At 46.0% G+C, this 16,569-nt stretch overlaps 1 protein-coding gene across 3 annotated transcripts in view; it reads left to right on the top strand.

Annotated features, from left to right (window-relative positions):
• The window catches only part of LZTS3 (leucine zipper tumor suppressor family member 3), a 105,302-nt gene that overhangs the window by 48,105 nt on the left and 40,628 nt on the right, over positions 1-16,569 (top strand). Inside the window, exon 1 of one of the 3 annotated variants that reach the window (XM_067533624.1) lies at positions 15,743-15,778. The exons of the other annotated variants lie outside the window; for them this stretch is intronic. The gene's annotated coding sequence lies outside the window, so the exon portion shown is untranslated. Of the gene's footprint in view, positions 1-15,742; positions 15,779-16,569 lie in introns of those variants that run through there. 3 annotated transcript variants of the gene reach the window in all.

Genomic DNA, 16,569 nt, shown 5'->3' with positions numbered 1-16,569 from the left:
GGGATGGGTGCTTTCCCCTCTAGGCTGTCAGTTCACATCTAGCCTGGGCAGCAGCAGGGCGGTGTTGCAGTGCGGCGTTGCGCAGTGCAGCCTGTGTGAAATGTGTTGGCAAACTCGTTCTGGTTCCTAATGGACGAATATCTACAGTGCAGCGTGGTGGGGCTAATTGGCACCTCTGCTGGCGGTCTCAGAGGGGTGGTGTCAAAAGACTGAATGTGCCACAGACTGGACTCCCCCCATCTCCAGAGATGGGGGCCCCTCCGGTTCAGGCTTGAAGCTCTTGGGAGAGGTAGCAGCGGGGGCAGCTTGCATGACTATTGCTTGTGTTGCACCTGCTCTTTGGGCACACAAAGGACTTCAGGCTCAGGGCTGATCATCCAGCACTAAATCCTGTGCTATCCAGAGCCAGGCGAAATCCAGCTGTTTGCTCAAACCTCTGCCTGGACTCCCTGTCCAACAAGTACCGTAAGCAGATGAGGGGAGGGCAGCTTGAAGACGGGTCATGCTGCTGCCTTTTGTTCCCCTGGTAAGGGGTGGAGGGGAAGGAGCAATCTGGGAAAACAGCAGGGCATGGGGCATAAACGGAGGAATCGGGAGGGGGAATTTGAGAGGGGAAAGAGGCATGTTTCTTTGGCTGGCTTGGAGCCATGTAAACACTGGCTGTGGCCCTGCATGTAGATTGGACTTTTGTGTAACACTAGTCATAGAATCCTAGAAGATTAGGGTTGGAAGGGACCTCAGGAGGTCATCTAGTCCCACCCCCTGCTCAAAGCAGGATCATCCCAGACTAAACCATCCCAGCCAGGGCTTTGTCAAGCCACAGCTTAAAAATCACTAAGGATGAAGATTCCACCACCTCCCGAGCAACCCATTCCAGTGCTTCACCACCCTCCTAGTGAAAAAGTTTTTCCCCTCCAACCCCCCCCCCCCCCCCCCCCCCCCCCGCAACTTGAAGCCATTGCTCCTTGTTCTGTCATCTGCCACCACTGAGAACAGCCTAGCTCCATCCTCCCTGGAACCCCCTTTCAGGTAGTTGAAGGCTGCAATCAAATCCCCCTCATTCTTCTCTTCTGCAGACTAAACAAGCCTAGTTCCCTCAGCCTCTCCTCATAAGTCATGTGCTCCAGCCCCCTAATCATTTTTGTTGCCCTCCACTGGACTCTTTTTTTTCCAATTCATCCACATCCTTTTTGTAGTGGGGGGCCCAAAACTGGACACAGTACTCCAAATGTGGCTTCACCAGTGCCAAATAGAGGAGAATAATCGCTTCCCGCGATCTGCTGGCAATGCTCCTTCTAATGCAGCCCAATATGCTGTTAGCCTTCTTGGCAATAAGAGCACACTGCTGACTCATATCCAGCTTCTTGTCCACTGTAACCCTCAGTCCTTTTCTGCAGAACTGCAGCCTAGCTCGTCGGTCCCCAGTCTGTAGTAGTGCATGGGATTCTTCCATCCTAAGTGGAGGACTCTGCACTTGTCCTTGTTGAACCTCATCAGATTTCTTTTGGCTCAATCCTCCAATTTGTCTAGGTCACTCTGTATCCTATCCCTGCCCTCCAGCATATCTACCACTCCCCCCAGCTTAGTGTCATCTGCAAACTTGCTGAGGGTGCAATCTACCCCATCCTCCAAATCATTAATGAAGATGTTGAACAAAACCGGCCCCAGCACCGACCCCTGGGGCACTCCGCATGTGACCGGCTGCCAACTAGACATGAGCTGTGCAGTGGATATACAGTTCTTTTATTACCCTGTTGCTGGACACCCAGGGGTCTAATTATCATTTACACTAAGGTCTGGTCTACCACACCCAATTTGTATGGGTGTAAGTACTTCAGCTAGGGGTGTGTTTCTTGTTTACCCAAACAGTTGTACTAGTGTGAAAGCAGTTACATAAAAAGATGCCCTTATACTTGCATCACTCATTCCCCTTCCTGCAGGGGAATAAACTATCCTGGTGTAAAAGCTTTCATATCAGGAGAACTGGCCACACAGGGGCTGAATCACTGGTATATTTAGAGCAGGATGACTTTTGTGGGTAGACGAGGCCTAGGGCCCTTTTCTACAACTTGAGCGGCATAAAGTGGCTTTCGTGTAAGTGACAATCAGGTCCTTGTCTGTGTTCTTTGTTCTGGGAGCAGAATCTAAGGGCTTGTCTGAACACACAGTTGTGCTGCTGTAGCTATAGTGATATACTTAAAGCTGTGTAAGGCCGTAGCATGAATGTGGTTATACTAGTATAAAAATGCTTATTCTTGTGTGGGAAGGGAAGTAAGCCATATTGTTATAAGGCACCTTTATACGGCTGTGTATGGGGCCACGCTAAGGGGTTTAGAGCTATTCCACTTAAAAACCACCTCTTTAGCCCAAACCGTGATAGCAGTACAAAAACGGCATGTAGGCCAAGCCTAAGAGCAAATGTAATGCTTCATCTCTCTAGAAGCATGGGTATCCTGAGGAGTATCCTCCTGCTGGTGGTCGTTGTGGGGCAGGGCAGTGGAGAGGTGTGATTTCAGATGGGCCTCTCTCCGCTCTGTGGAGCTAGTAAGATCTTCAGGCCAGGGGCCATCGCTTTCAATGAGTCTGTTTGGGGGGGGGATCTTCCTGATTCTATTGGTTTTGAAAAACATGTTCACTTTCAGCAAAGGATCTTTGATAAAGATGGGGGGGAAGGGGCACCTGCTGCTTCCAAGAAGTTTTATGTTGTACATTTACTACCCAAAGCTTTTAAGGAAGGAATGTGGCCAGTAGTTAGGTTGCAAGCCTGGGAACTGGGACCCTTGGATTCTCATCTGTGCTACAGACTTGCTGTGTGTGTTCTCGAGCAAGCACTTAACCTCTGTCTGCCTTAGAGCTTTTCTACGTGAGGAGAAAGCCCAAAATAGCAAGGGCTGAATAGTTATTCTGCACTAGGCACTAGCACCCCTCGTGGACACTCTTATTCTGCTCTGAGTGCATTAACCTCCTAAGCAAAGGCAGTCCGTGTGAAAGAAGTGTCCGCACGGGGAGTTAGTGCAGAATGGCTATTGCACTTTAAAGTCACACCCTAGCTACTTTGCAATAGCTTTCCCATGACTTCCCTGTGTACACTGGCCCTTAGGTTTTCTGGGTAAAATCCTGGCCCCCTTGAAATCAGGACACAACGCCTGTTTGCTTCAGTAGGACTAGCAAGCAGTCTGTAAAATACAGAAAATAATGCTTGTCCAGTTGGGCAGCTGTAATCCTTGTTGTTTGTGAAGTGCTTTGAGATCCTGAGAGGAAGGGGCCCTTCGTACGTGTACGGCTAGTAGAGCTGCTCGAAAAATGGAAGTATTTTCTGGGAGGGAAAAAAAAATTGTTGAAATGAAGTTAGGGTTTTTTCTAAGCTTTTTTTAGTGGTTTTATAAGACAAAAATAAAATTTTTGCTTTCCAAAAACTGACTTTTTTTTTTTTTTTCAGTCTTCAAGGGTTTTTTATTTTGAAAACTTTTTCCAAGCTTCTCATTGAAAAGACGGCTCTTCTTTTGGAAGAACTTCAGCTGAAACATTTCATCCAGCTCTAGTTACTCCGACCCAACGCTGTTGTGTTTGTGTATCTCTCCTGTAGCAGCCAGTCCTGGGTATTCCGTGAACAGAGAAAGGGGCTCTTCTGTTTTTAAGATGCAGGTGCTATTTTTCCTTCCATGCAAAGCTGCTAACTGCTTCACTCAAACTTCTTCTGCACTATTAAATAATTCACAGCCTAACTATTCGTGCTGACACTCATCCCCTTCCCATATGCATGTAGGGGTCGTGCTGTTATGAATGGCTTCTACAAACCTTCTAACCTTGAAGTGCACCTGCCCAGCTCTTCCATTGATACGGGACAGAGATTGGGGGGGCGAGGGGCTAGGGAGAGCATCTGGTGTCTGTTTCACCAGCACTTCACCAAGCAAGACTTCAAGCAAGTGTCAGCCTGTAGTGTCAGGGTGACTTAACCCTGTAGAGTGTGATCACAGCAGGTGGCACCATACTGCAGTTCAAGATACAAGGCAGCAGAGTGTCTGGAGCACAGATGCTGGGGGGAAAAGAGCAGGGATTTCTACTGGCCTAACAGTCTGCATCTCTGCTAACATGGTTCTAAAAATGTCCCACCTGTTCAAGCATCTCAACTTGGAGGGATTCCATTCTGGTTCTGTATTACAGCCATCACTCCCACGGGATCGGAGCACTTGATCATTAGAATCTGCATCAAATTCCTTCTCTAAAGTAGTTTCCTCCCTATCTGTCCACCCATCTTATGCTCATCCAATAGCATCTGACCACCTCACCGTGATATCTGAGCACCTATACGTGCTGACTTGTTTCCCCTCTATTTCCATTGCCCACCGGGGCTTTTAGTCTTAAAGATCAGAATTTCTTTAATGATTTCCTATGTAGGAAAGAATGTCTCGCCTTTCTGTGAACCACTGGGCTGCAGAAGGAAAATGGCACAGCTTGTAAGAGCGCCCATCAGAGCCACTTAGAACCTGACACACCTGCCTGGGCCTGGAATGCCCTGGGAGAACTTGCAGTGTCTGTGCCAGATAGAGATCTTACTTCTGTGAATATGTCCGAGTTGGGAATGTCCCTCTGGATGTGGTGAGCAGTCGGGTATAATGATCAAAACAGGAGGATGTACAAATCCGTCTGCTATACGAGGTTTAAACTGACTGTCTCAAAAGGTTTTCTAGAACAATCGAGTTGCATTGTGCTACTGTGATACAAATAACTGATAACAATTATATTGTGAGCTTCCCCCTATCTGTGACTTGAGAAGAAACTTACAAACAAGCTAGCCACAAGGAAAGACTTGCAAATTCACTAGCTTTGGAATTTTTTTAAATGCATCGTGTTGCAGGATGGGCCCCAGGAAAGCTTCAAGGCTAGAGCCTGGTTAGAAAACATGCAGAGGCCAAGGCTATACTATAAATTGGGACCCCATGTGTAACCAGATCCCCTGGCATGGCTTGTCTTTGTAGCGTGGCTCAATTTCAGATGAGCACCCAATGGCTTAGATGTTTGTCAGAGGCTTAGTCAAACTTCTTGAGTTTGCAACGTTGGGCAGGACGTCGTGTGAGAATCCTGCTGCTTGTGGCCGGGCTGGAGGCAGACAGAGTAAAGTAAGTTTGTCTCCTGGTGTTTTGACATCTCTGCTTCTCTTCCCAGTCAGAGCCAGAAAGTGCAGAGGGCATAAAAGTGAGAAACGCTTCTTTTTCTGGAGGGGGCAAGAGCGGATTAGAAATGGTAAGATCTTTGGGGCAGGGACTGTCTTTGTTCTTGTGTGGACAGCACCTAGCACAATGGGATCCTGATCAATGACTGGGGTTCCGAGGCACTACCATCAGACAAATAATAATGCTAACCATAATTCTCAGCCTCTCCGCAAAGAGGCTCCACTGATGTCTTGGGTAAAGCTGCTCCGGTGACACTGGGGTAGTGTGGTTTAACGGTGTAAGTCAAAAAGAAAGTAGGGGATCGGTTCTTAGTTAATCCAGACTGAGGGTCAGATCCAAACTCCCATTGAAGTCAATGGCACTAGTCAAAGGCTTCAAGTTTAGCATGAGTCTGAGTGTGTTGCTGGATCAGGGACAGAGCGCCTTGAAAGATGGAGCCTGTCGGGGCGGCAGATATCCAGAGACAAGCGCTACTCGAAATCTGGAGACCACTGAGCCTCATTCTTTGATTGGCTGGGTGCCCATTCTCCTGTAACACAGACTGTTTTCGCTGCCCGCTGAGGAGCATTTCGTTCATTTCAAGCAAGGTATCATCGTGTGCTCGTTTTCCATCTTGCCGCGCTGGCTTAGGCTGTGTCTATGCTATGAGTCCTATGGCTGCAGCTATGCCACTGCTTTGCCGAAGTGTGGACACTTCTTATGTCCATGGAAGGGGTTTTCTTTGATGCAGTTAGTCCACCTCCCCGAGCAGGGGTAGCTAGGTCCATGGAAGAACTCTTCCATCAGCCTAGCCACACCTACCCCACGGGTAAGGTTGATTTAACTACAGTGCTATGGGGTATAAAACGTTTTCAGAGCCCAGAGCAACGTATCTAGTTTGATCTAAATTAAGTGTAGACCAGGCCTTAGATAGATGACCTAGTGGGTTGGGGATGAGGCAAAAGCCTCCCTCATTAAAGGCTTCTAGAAACCGGTATGGCAGGGACTCCGGCTTGTTCTCTTCCTAACCAATCATCAGGTAAACAAGGCCCGGTGAGGCGAGGGGAGGGACCTGACTGCATCTTGGGAGGAAGACTACTGCCAAGTTGTGTTTAAAAACAATGATCGTGTATAATTAAAAGCCCTTCACTGCAGAGAGCTTCTATTTATATTTCCTAGCAACATGAAGGCAGCTTTATGAATGCCCAAGAGGTGTCACAGCTTTGCCCTTTGGCTGTCACTTTTTGCTAGCTAGCAGCTCTGCTCCAGAAGTTCAAATCCCCTTACCGTGTAATTGCTTAGATGAAAGAATCCTCTTCCCAAACCTAGCTTCGGGTCTGGATTTGCCTTTGCTGACCCTGGGAACATATTGCCATTGGTACCAATGGACCTTCCAGGGAAAGAGAGGGAGAGTGGGGGTAATTGGTTTTTAATCTTAACTCGCTGTGTCTAGGACTGTTTGAGCTAAAAAAAAATCCCACCCAGTCCACAATGAGATTTCTTGCGAATGGGAAGTACAGTCTGAATGAGCACAGTCAGTGCAGCTATGGGAAAGGGCATATAAATCAAGCAATCGAAGTCTGACTTAGAAACTTGGTGCTGGAAACACGCAGAAGCCTTTCTCTCAGAGTTCAAAAATCTGTGTATTTCAACCATGCGGGCAGGGAGCCTGGAGAAAAGGGTTTTCCCATGCTGTCTTCTGTGTTCTCTGAAGCATCTTCCACTGTGATTTATTTATGGATGGAGAGCACTACGACCCGGGGGAATTCCTGTGTTCCTAAAGCAGCTGTAACTTTGGGTAGCTGCTATATATGAGATGCTTTCACCTTTAAGCCTTGACCACATTACAACTTTGAAATCATGTTTATTAAAAGAATGGATATGTTGCACTTCCCTAGTGCCTGCTATCTGAGGATCTCGGAGAACTTCACAAGCATTCAGAAAGCCACACGACACCCCCCTGGGTTTGAAGAGGTAAGGGAGCTATAGGAGAATCACTGCGGTGGCAGCAATCCCTCGGAGTCAAGGATTTTCTCTTTCATGGATGTTTCTTTTGTCTGAGTCCTGGCGACTGAGAATTCCAATCCTGGAGCCTCAGACTCACTGGCAGACGTTGCAGGTGGTGGTGGAAGGTCAGGTTGGGCGACAATTGCTGCATGACAGTTGTCTGTCCCTTCTTTCCTGGCATTTTTCTGCGACCAGGGCACGGCGATTTTTCCTCAAAAATGGTTGTTCCTTCTCAGACAAGCCTTTGCCAGTTAGCCCTGTCTTGGGCTACCATCTGGTGTCGATGCTACACCTCTTGAGGTTGGTCTTACGGGTGTCTCTGAAGTGTTCCTTTTGGCCTCCCCGTTTCCTTTCTCTTTTGAGTTGGGTGTCCAGCAATTGTTTTGGTAGGCGTGCATCGGGCATACGCACAAAGTGCCCATGCCCCCTCAGCTGGTGCTGGATAACCAGCGTCTCAGGACTGAAGATGCTGATCTCCGTGAGGACACTGACGTTAGTATGGCAATCCTCCCGCTTTAAGTTGAGGATCTTCTGGAGAAAGTGCTGGTGCTGCCATTCTGCGTTTTTTCAGGATAGGTTTTCACCTCTGACTGAAATGCAACTGCTTCTGGCAGTGCCCAGTAACAGCATGCACATATGCTAAGCGTTCTGCTCATGTGATCATGATGTTGGCGTTTCCACATATTCCAGCAATACATGGGATAATCATTTCTCTCTTTTCTTTAAAGATTTTGTGCTCCTAAAGTCTAAGGACTAAATTCACTAATTCCAAGGTCAGAAGGGACCATTATGATAATCTAGTCTGACCTCTTGTATAACACAGGCCACAGAACATTCCCCAAATAATTCCTAGAGCAGATTGTACAGAAAAAAAATCCAATCTTGATTTAAAAATTGTCAGTGATGGAGAATTCACCACGACCCTTGGTAAATTGTTCCAAGGGTTAACTACCCTCACTGTCAAAAATGTACGCCTTATTTGCAATCTGAATTTGTCTAGATCCAACTCACAGCCATTAGATTGGGTTCTGCCTTTCTCTGATAGACTGAAGAGCCCATTATCAAATATTTGTTCCCCAGGGAGGTACTTACAGACTGTAATCAAGTCACACCTTAACCGCAGATCTCCTTAAAGTTACCCCCCACTTATCAATGTGTAACTTACACCCCATTGCTTCTTATTATTACAACAGCGCTAACATTAATGTTGCCTTAACTGGTAATTTCCTTGATTTGTAGTGTTCATGCTGATAGGAAATGCATTTGAGAGCACAACGCTATATTAGCTGTGTTCTTGTGTAGGATTGGTTCGCTAGATTTGTTCCTCTTCAAGGTCAGAAATGAACTAGTCAATATATTCCTAGGAGTTGAGGAGCCCCCAGAGGGTATTCTGATAATATATCCACCACAGCACTCTCGACAGGAGGTACCTGGCCTTGCCAAAGGAGATTGCAGTCAGCCCAAACCTGATGCTTTTATGATCAAATTGCAAGTTCCCATTTTGCTAAGCCTCCCCCCGGTACCAAAATCCTTCCGGGGTTAGTGCATGATGGGGGTGGGGGTAAGGAGACACTGAAAGACAGGAGAGCAAGAAGAGAGAGAGAAGACAAAGGGGGAGAGGGGAATAACATTCTGGTACTGAAGAGAAGCAGAGAGCTGAGAGCACCTGGGGATCTGCTTACTGTTAATTAGCTGTGTTTAGTGCTAAGATACAATGGTAAAAGGTGCCTTAGATCCCTGAGAGAGAACTGCATGTTTCCAGCTAATCTGCATAAATCAAGACCTCCCCACTTTATTTGACCCTTCACTCACCACTGAAAAGCAGCCAGACCCGAAGGCACAATACAGCAGGTCAAATTGTCTAGCCTGCTCCAGCCCTCTTGTGTTGCTCAAAGCATTGGGAAGTCTTCAACTGGTGTAGAATCAACATCGCCTGCTCCAGGGCCGACACCTGAGTCCAGCATAAGAGGCCACTAGGTGCTGGAGAGCTACAGTGCTTCAGTAATTCTCACCTGGTGGATGGACCTTGGGTAGTTTAGAGCAGCCCTCAGGCTGCTTTAAACTGTGCTGGGAAAGAGCCAACCAGAGGACCAGGGAGTCACAGCTGATTGCTTTGCAGCTCCTCATTGCCTACTGCACCTAACAGAGATTGGGTGCAGCAGAGAGAGAGTTGGGGCAGTATGTAGTTAACAGTATAACCCTGACATTACCCAACAGGTTAGGGAAGGAAGCGAGGAAAGAAGAGAACTATGCCCAGGTGAGGTTGCAGAGGGATTTGGCAGAACATAGTTCCCTGCCCTGGGATTTTTCTTGGACAGTGGAATTCACACCCCCCTTTGATAATGTGCCATGGCCAAAGGTGTTCTGAACTGGAGACCTAAAACCCACCTTGAACAAGTAACAAATGTGCCTTCTACTTGCTGTAACAGCAGAAGCAAAACCTCAGCTAGTATTATTACTCCCAGGAGTACCCATCGATCCAAGACACGTTCCCAGCTTTTATGTACTAAAGTTTGGATGGCAGTTAACATCAGACAAGAGACATTGATGGTATGACTCTGAAGACAGTGGGGCTGTAACAGAAAATAGGTGATGGAGAAATAACATCATAAACTGGTTTAGTAGTTAGTCACAAAAAATATAAAGGAAATTGCCAAGAAATGCATGGAAGTGCATGGTGCATCTTTGGTAGAAACACGTGTTAGAGGTTGCAACACAACCTGAATGCAATGCATGTTTGCTATTGTGTGCGTATGAAGCAGCCAGTGTTGCCACATGTCCATCCTGCTGGACAAAGCCAGCACATCACAATGTCACTGGAGAACAGACAGGACTCAGTTGAAATGAACATTAAAAGATTCTTTACTGAGGCTGCTGGATGCAGACCATCTGGTCCTTTCTGGCTCACTTGCTCCCAGACCCTCACTGGGACACATGCCGCTGTCTAGTGTCTCCTTAAATTCTGGCCTGGCTTTAGCTATGAGGAAAAGAACTGAGGACTCCACTGCAGGCACGTTTGCATTGTGACTTCTTGGTGTTGTTGATATGCCATGACGCAGCCTTTGTGACATCTTCAGCATCCATGCATGAGACCAGCCTTGCCATTACGCTAGGTGCTGCTTTTTGGCAGAGAGTGACCATTTTTACCATGACGTGCTTTATTCAGGAAGGCAAATGGGACCCAGAATTGACCTTGAACTAGCCTCTAGGAATAAATATTGAAGTAAAAGTGTCCCATTTGCTGTCTCCCAGGAGAGTTGCTGCTGTTGCTCCCAGTCTTAGCAGGATAGTTTGTAAACCAGTTTCACTCCACCACTTGCAGGTTATAAGTCTGTAACACATGGCAATAAATAAAGGACCTTCTGCTAGTTCTTTGGGTAGCGATTTATGTATGAATTCGATGCATGGCTTTATAGATCCTGCAAGGACGTGTGCAGCAGAGTGAGTGGAGATACTGAAGTACCTACACTCACACTACAGAGAGCAAGAATGTGGAGATGCATGTAGGTCATAAAACCAAGCTGTCCGAGCCAGCGAAAAGAAGGTGAATGAGGCATTACTAGACCAAATAACAGAAATATCCCAAACACAAGACCTAGTAGTAATGAGGGACTTTAAATCCCCAGACCTTTTCTGGAAAAGCAACATGGCAAAACACTCTCTGTCCAGTAAGTTCTTGGACTGTATTGGGGATAACTTTTTTTTCAGCAGGTGGAGGAATTAACCAGGGGGACAGCCGTTTTAGACTTGATTCTGACTCACAGGGAGGAATTGGTTGTGAATCTAAAGGTTGAAGGCAACTTGTGTGAAAGTGATCATGAAGTATAGCTTTCATGATTCCAAGAAAGGATGGGGTAAGAGCAGCAGAATAATGATAATGGACTTAAAAAAAATCAGGCTTTATCAAACTCAGAGAAGTGGTAGATAAGGTGCCAGGGGAAGAAAGTCTAAGGGAAAAAGGAGTTCAGGAGAGCTGGCAGCTTCTCAGAGATAATATTAAAGGTGCAACAGCAAACTATCCTGATGTGAAGGAAAGATAGAGGAAGAACAGTAAGAGGCCAATATGGCTCCAGCAGGAGCTTGTTAATGACCTGAACATCAAAAAGGAATCCTAGACTAAGTGGAAGTAGGGAGAAATTGTGAAGCATGAGAACCAAAGAATAGTGCAAGCATGCAGGAAAACATCAGAAAGGCTAGAGCACCAAATTAATTACATCTAGCAAGGGACATAAAAGGTAATAAAGAGTTTTATAAATAGATGAAGAGCAAGAGAAAGACAAAGGAAAGTGTAGATCCTCTACTTAGCAGGGAAGGAGAGTGATCATGTATGACATCAAGAAGGCTGAGATGTTTAATGCCTATTTTGCTTCATAGTTCACTAAAAAGGTAAATTGTGACCAGATACTAACGCAATTAATATTAACAGTGAAGGGAAGGAACTCAAGCCAAAACTGGGAAGGAACAGGTGAAAGACTATTTAGATACATTAGATGTATTCAGATAGGTGGGGCCTGATGACATGCACTGTAAGGTACTTAAAGAAGTAGCTGAAACAATCTTGGAACCATTAGCAATTATCTTGGAGAACTCATGGAGGATGGGTGAGGTCCCAGATGACCAGAGAAAGGTACTATGTTTAAAAAGCCAAAAAGAGAGGACCTGAGGAATTATAGAGCAGTCAGATGACCTTCTATGCCTGGAAAAATCTGGAACAAATTAATCAGTTTTTAAGCACCTAGAAGATCATAAGGTTATAAACAATAGCAAACATAGATTTGTCAAGAGCAAATCATGCCACACCAACCTAGCTGCTGACATAATCGATAAGGAGGAAGCTATAGAAGTGATATATTTTGATTTTCATAAGGTTTTTGGCACAGTCCCGCATGACTTTCTCATAAACAAGCGACGCGTGTGTGAACTTGATTAAACTACTGTAAGGTGGATGCACAACTGGTTGAAAAAACATATTCATAGTAGTTATCAGTGGTTTGCTGTCAAACTTGGAAGACCTATCTAGTGGGATCCCTTGGGGGTCTGTCCTGGGTCCAGTACTAGTCAATACTTGGATAATGGAGTGGAGAGTACACTTCATAAAATTAGTGTCTGACCATAAGTTAGGAGGAATTGGAGGACAGGATTGGAGTTCGAAATGACCTTGACAAATTGGAGACATTTTGGTCTGAATCAACAGGATTTAATTCAGTAAAGACAAATGCAGTGTACTACACTTAAGAAATTCAAATGCACAACTACAAAATGGGAAATAACTGGCTAGGCAGTAGAAGGATCTGGGGATTATTGTGGATGACAAACTCAACGAGAGTCAAGAATGTTCAGGAGGATAAAAGGCTGGATATAAGGTGAATAGAAAGATGGCTAGAGCTTTGAGATGCTTTGAGCAGGGGGTTGGACTAGATGACCTCCTGAGGTCCCTTCCAGCTCTAATATTCTATGATTCTAGATTGTCGGGCTCAACAGGTAGTGATCAACAGCTTGATGTCTAGTTGGCAGCTGGTAACAAGCGGAGTGCCCCATGGGTTGATCCTGGGGCTGGTTTTGTTCAACATCTTCATTAATGATCTAGAGGATGGAGTGGATTGCAGCCTCAGCAAGTTTGCAGATGACACTAAGATGGGGGAGTGGTAGATACGCTGGAGGGTAGGGACAGAATAAGAGTGACCTAGGCAAATTGGACGATTGGACCAAAAGAAATCTGAGGTTCAACAAGGGCAAGTGCAGAGCCCAGCACTTAGGACAGAAGAATCCTATGCACAGCTACAGACTGGGGACTGACTGACTAGGCAGCAGTTCTGCAGAAAAGGACCTGGGGGTTACGGTGCATAAGAAGCTGAATATGAAGCAGCAGTGTGCCCTTATTGCCATGAAGACTAGTGGCGTATTGGGTTGCATTAGTGGGAGCATTGCCAGCAGATCAAGGGAAGTGATTGTTCCCCTCTATTCGGCACTGGTGAGGCCACATTTGGAGTATTGTGTCCAGTTTGGGGCTCCCCCCCCCCCCCCCCCCCGACTACAGGAAGGATGTGGACAAATTGGAGAGAGTTCAGTGGAGGGCAACAAAAATGGTTAGGGTGCTGGAGCATGACTTATGAGGAGAAATTGAGGATACCGGTCTTGTTTAGTCTGCAGAAGAGAAGAATGAGGGGGGATTTGATAGCGGCCTTCAACTACCTGAAGAGAGTTCCAGGGAGGATGGAGCTAGGCTGTTCCCAGTGGTGGCAGATGACAGAACTAGGAGCAATGTCCTGCTCTATTTGGCACTGGTGAGGCCTCAGCTGGAGTACTTAGGAAAGATGTGGAGAAATTGGAGAGAGTCCAGAGGAGAGCAACAAAAAAGGATAAAAGGTTTAGAAAACCTCACCTATGAGGAAAGGTTTTACCGGGTATGTTTAGCCTTAAGAAAAGAAGACTGAGAGGGAACCTGATAAGTCTCTTATAAAGAGGACAGTGATCAGTCGTTGTCCATGTTCACTGAAAGTACAATAAGAAGTCATCAGCATAACCTGCAGCAGAGATCCAGGTTAGATATTAGGAAAACCTTTCTAATTATAAGGGTAGTTAAGCTCTGGAACAGACTTCCAGGAGAGGTTATGGAATGTGGAAGTTGTGTTTAAGAACAGGTTAGACAAACACGTGTCTGGGATGGTCTAGATTTATTTGGCCCTGCCTCAGCACAGGGGGCTGGACTAAATGACTTCTTGGGACCCCTTCCGATCCTACATTATTTCTATGACCAGTGTTTGTCATTGCAAATGGTCCTGATGTATTGCAGTGGAAGCGGCTGTTTTCCATCTATTCCGTGTTCTTTCACAGTTGCTCGCTCTATTCTGCCTCTATCTTCGACTATCTCAATGTGTTCCAGGCCTTTGTTTTAAACATTCTTAGCCAGTTCCAATCAAAGATGGCCAGTTCTGGGGTGGGGGTTTTTTGGTTTGTTTGTTTTTGTTGGGTTTTTTTTTTCTTCTTAAACGGTTACCCAGTCACGTCAAGCGACAACAAACCTTCTTGTGATTGGTGGTGGATATCCGAGCACTTTGTGCAAATGGGTGGTCACTTTCATTCTCTAACTGAGGGTAGGTTCCAGTTTTCATTTAACTTCCCCTCCGCCCCCCAGTTCAGAACTTTCTCAAAGTTCCTTTTTGGGTTGAAATGTTCTATACTTGGTCGATGCTGAAAGGGTGGGGGGTTTTTTTCTGTGTAGTAAGTTTGAGCTAAATTGATGGAGTTGTTTTCAGTTGTTTGAGTCTGAAGAAAATACGCTATTCCTCAGTGTCAAACTTGGTTTCATTTGTAGATCTGTGAGATTTTTTTTAAATAAAGTCGCATCGAAAATAAAATGAGGCAGTTTTAAAGTTATGTACGTTTAGTCTGCTTCAAACTCAAAACTTCTAGTAGGTGCCTGGAAACTTTAGGCATTCATGTTTAAAAATTGGGACCCATTAGGATTAAAAAGCTCCTCTGCTGATATTTTTAAGTACCTTAATTAATGATCTTCTTAGCATAAACAACATTTTTTTTGCCAAACTAAGTAATGGTTCTTTTATATTATCCATTAACGAGTGACCAAAAATCTTCCAGCCATCTTTCATCCTTTCTGGTGGGCCTGCCACTGTAGCCTATGTGCAGTGTTGTAGCCATTTTGGTCCCAGGATGTTAGAGACAAAGTGGGTGAGGTAACATCTCTTATTAGACCAGCTGGAGTATATTGTAACATTGGGGGTGGGGTGGGGAGAGTGCAGGGCTTACATGTGGGCAATAGACTGTGTAGGTTTGGGGCCTGTTTTCCAAAAGCGAATAGGGAGTTTAGGTGCCTGCTTTTCAGAGGGTGTCTGCTGACCACGTAAAATCAAGCCCCTGTAAAAGGTCTCAGATTAAATCCCCCAAAATATAAGCACCCGAAATCACTCTGTAAAATCTTGGCATTAACTCCTGTGACGTATTTTTCAATGTTGTTAGAGCAGGGCCGGTGTAATTCCCACGCTGATTTATTTTTTTTCCAAAGCTTGCATCCTGCAAGGAAAGAGTTAATGAAACTTAAGTACTTGAAGGGAGCAGTTCCCTGATATTAGCCAGTCAGAGGGAACAAAGGTTCAGCTCTGTGCCTGAGCTAAGGCAACAGGTGATCTGTTGTTTACAGCAGGTATTTTTGTAGAGCACCCTCAGGCACAGAGCAGGTAGAGACAGTCTCTTGTCGCCTTACCAGGGGAAGGGGCTGGGAGAGTAAGGGAGGAAAAAAACCTCTTGATCGCTGAGATACCTGGCCATCTAGCTTACATTTGCTGAAAACGTATTTTCTGCGTTAGCCTCTTAAAGGAGGCTCTGGGTAAGGTGAAAGTACGGCACTCCTTTGTTAGCAAGCGCTCTTCCCAGGAAGGATGGAAACAACAGAGAGCCGCCAATCTGGAAAATGAGTACAATCTGCTATATGCGGTCGCATCCTGCGTAAACAAGGAAAGAGCATCTCTCAGTCAACTCGGTGGGATTGTGTTTAACCAGGAGCAGCCTTGCCACACTGGGATGGAGAGAGAGGAAAGACCCACCCCGCGTTTACAGCTGGTCTGATCACTTCTGTGTGCGGAAGGCGTTGGGAAGGCTGGGTATGCTATCCTTGTTTTCATTTGCTGCCTGAACCAGGGTGCCTGCCTGCCGTTAAACAGTTGCCACTTTTCACTCCAGAGGTGGCTGCTTTCTGAGACACGGGTCTAGTGATGTGTCAGTGTATGTCTTTATACCGCAATGAACTGTATGGGTCCGTGGGTGCACCATTGCCCTCTGCTGTGTATCCCAGGGCCTGTGCAGCTTATGGAGATTCTCCTTCAACTCAAGCGCTAAGGGACCGAGTCTGTGGCTGGGGGGAATAGGAGAATCTGACTTTGGAGTTGTTGCTGCGGGGGATTGAGTATTTGTGGCATACAGTTGTCTGTAGGGGGCAGTGGAGTTGCAAGTTGGTAACTAGGAAAGTACCCTATGCTGTGTAAAGTCCTTTGGGATCCTTCGGCTTGAAAGGTGTTGTACGAGGCTTAGATAATACTTCCTTCAGGTTCCGGCGTCATGCCTTTTATTTGCAGTGTGTGTGCCATTCTCCCGGAGAGTAGAAATGCAAATGATTCAGGCGATCCCACTACAAATAATACAGTCTAATGTTTACGGCAGCAGGATTTTTAGGCAACGTAGGAGCTGGCTTATTCTCCAGCCAGACCACTCCCGTACAGGGAGGGGTAAGAGGGAAATGAATGACGAACATGTTTCCATTGGTGGTGGTATGTTGCAGGCTGTCGGTGGGAGCTGTGCCACTGCCCTTGAAATTCCTCATACCGAGTTAATTATAAATCTAGGCTGGATTCACAATGCAGAGCTGTTAAAGCCTTGGCGAGGGAGGCGGAGGCGG

Source organism: Emydura macquarii, unplaced genomic scaffold (genome assembly GCF_026122565.2).
Source record: "Emydura macquarii macquarii isolate MOO-44397 ecotype Brisbane River unplaced genomic scaffold, CSIRO-AGI_Emac_v2 contig_3345, whole genome shotgun sequence".
Taxonomy (NCBI): domain Eukaryota; kingdom Metazoa; phylum Chordata; order Testudines; family Chelidae; genus Emydura; species Emydura macquarii.
This window is presented reverse-complemented; position numbering and strand designations above follow the sequence as displayed.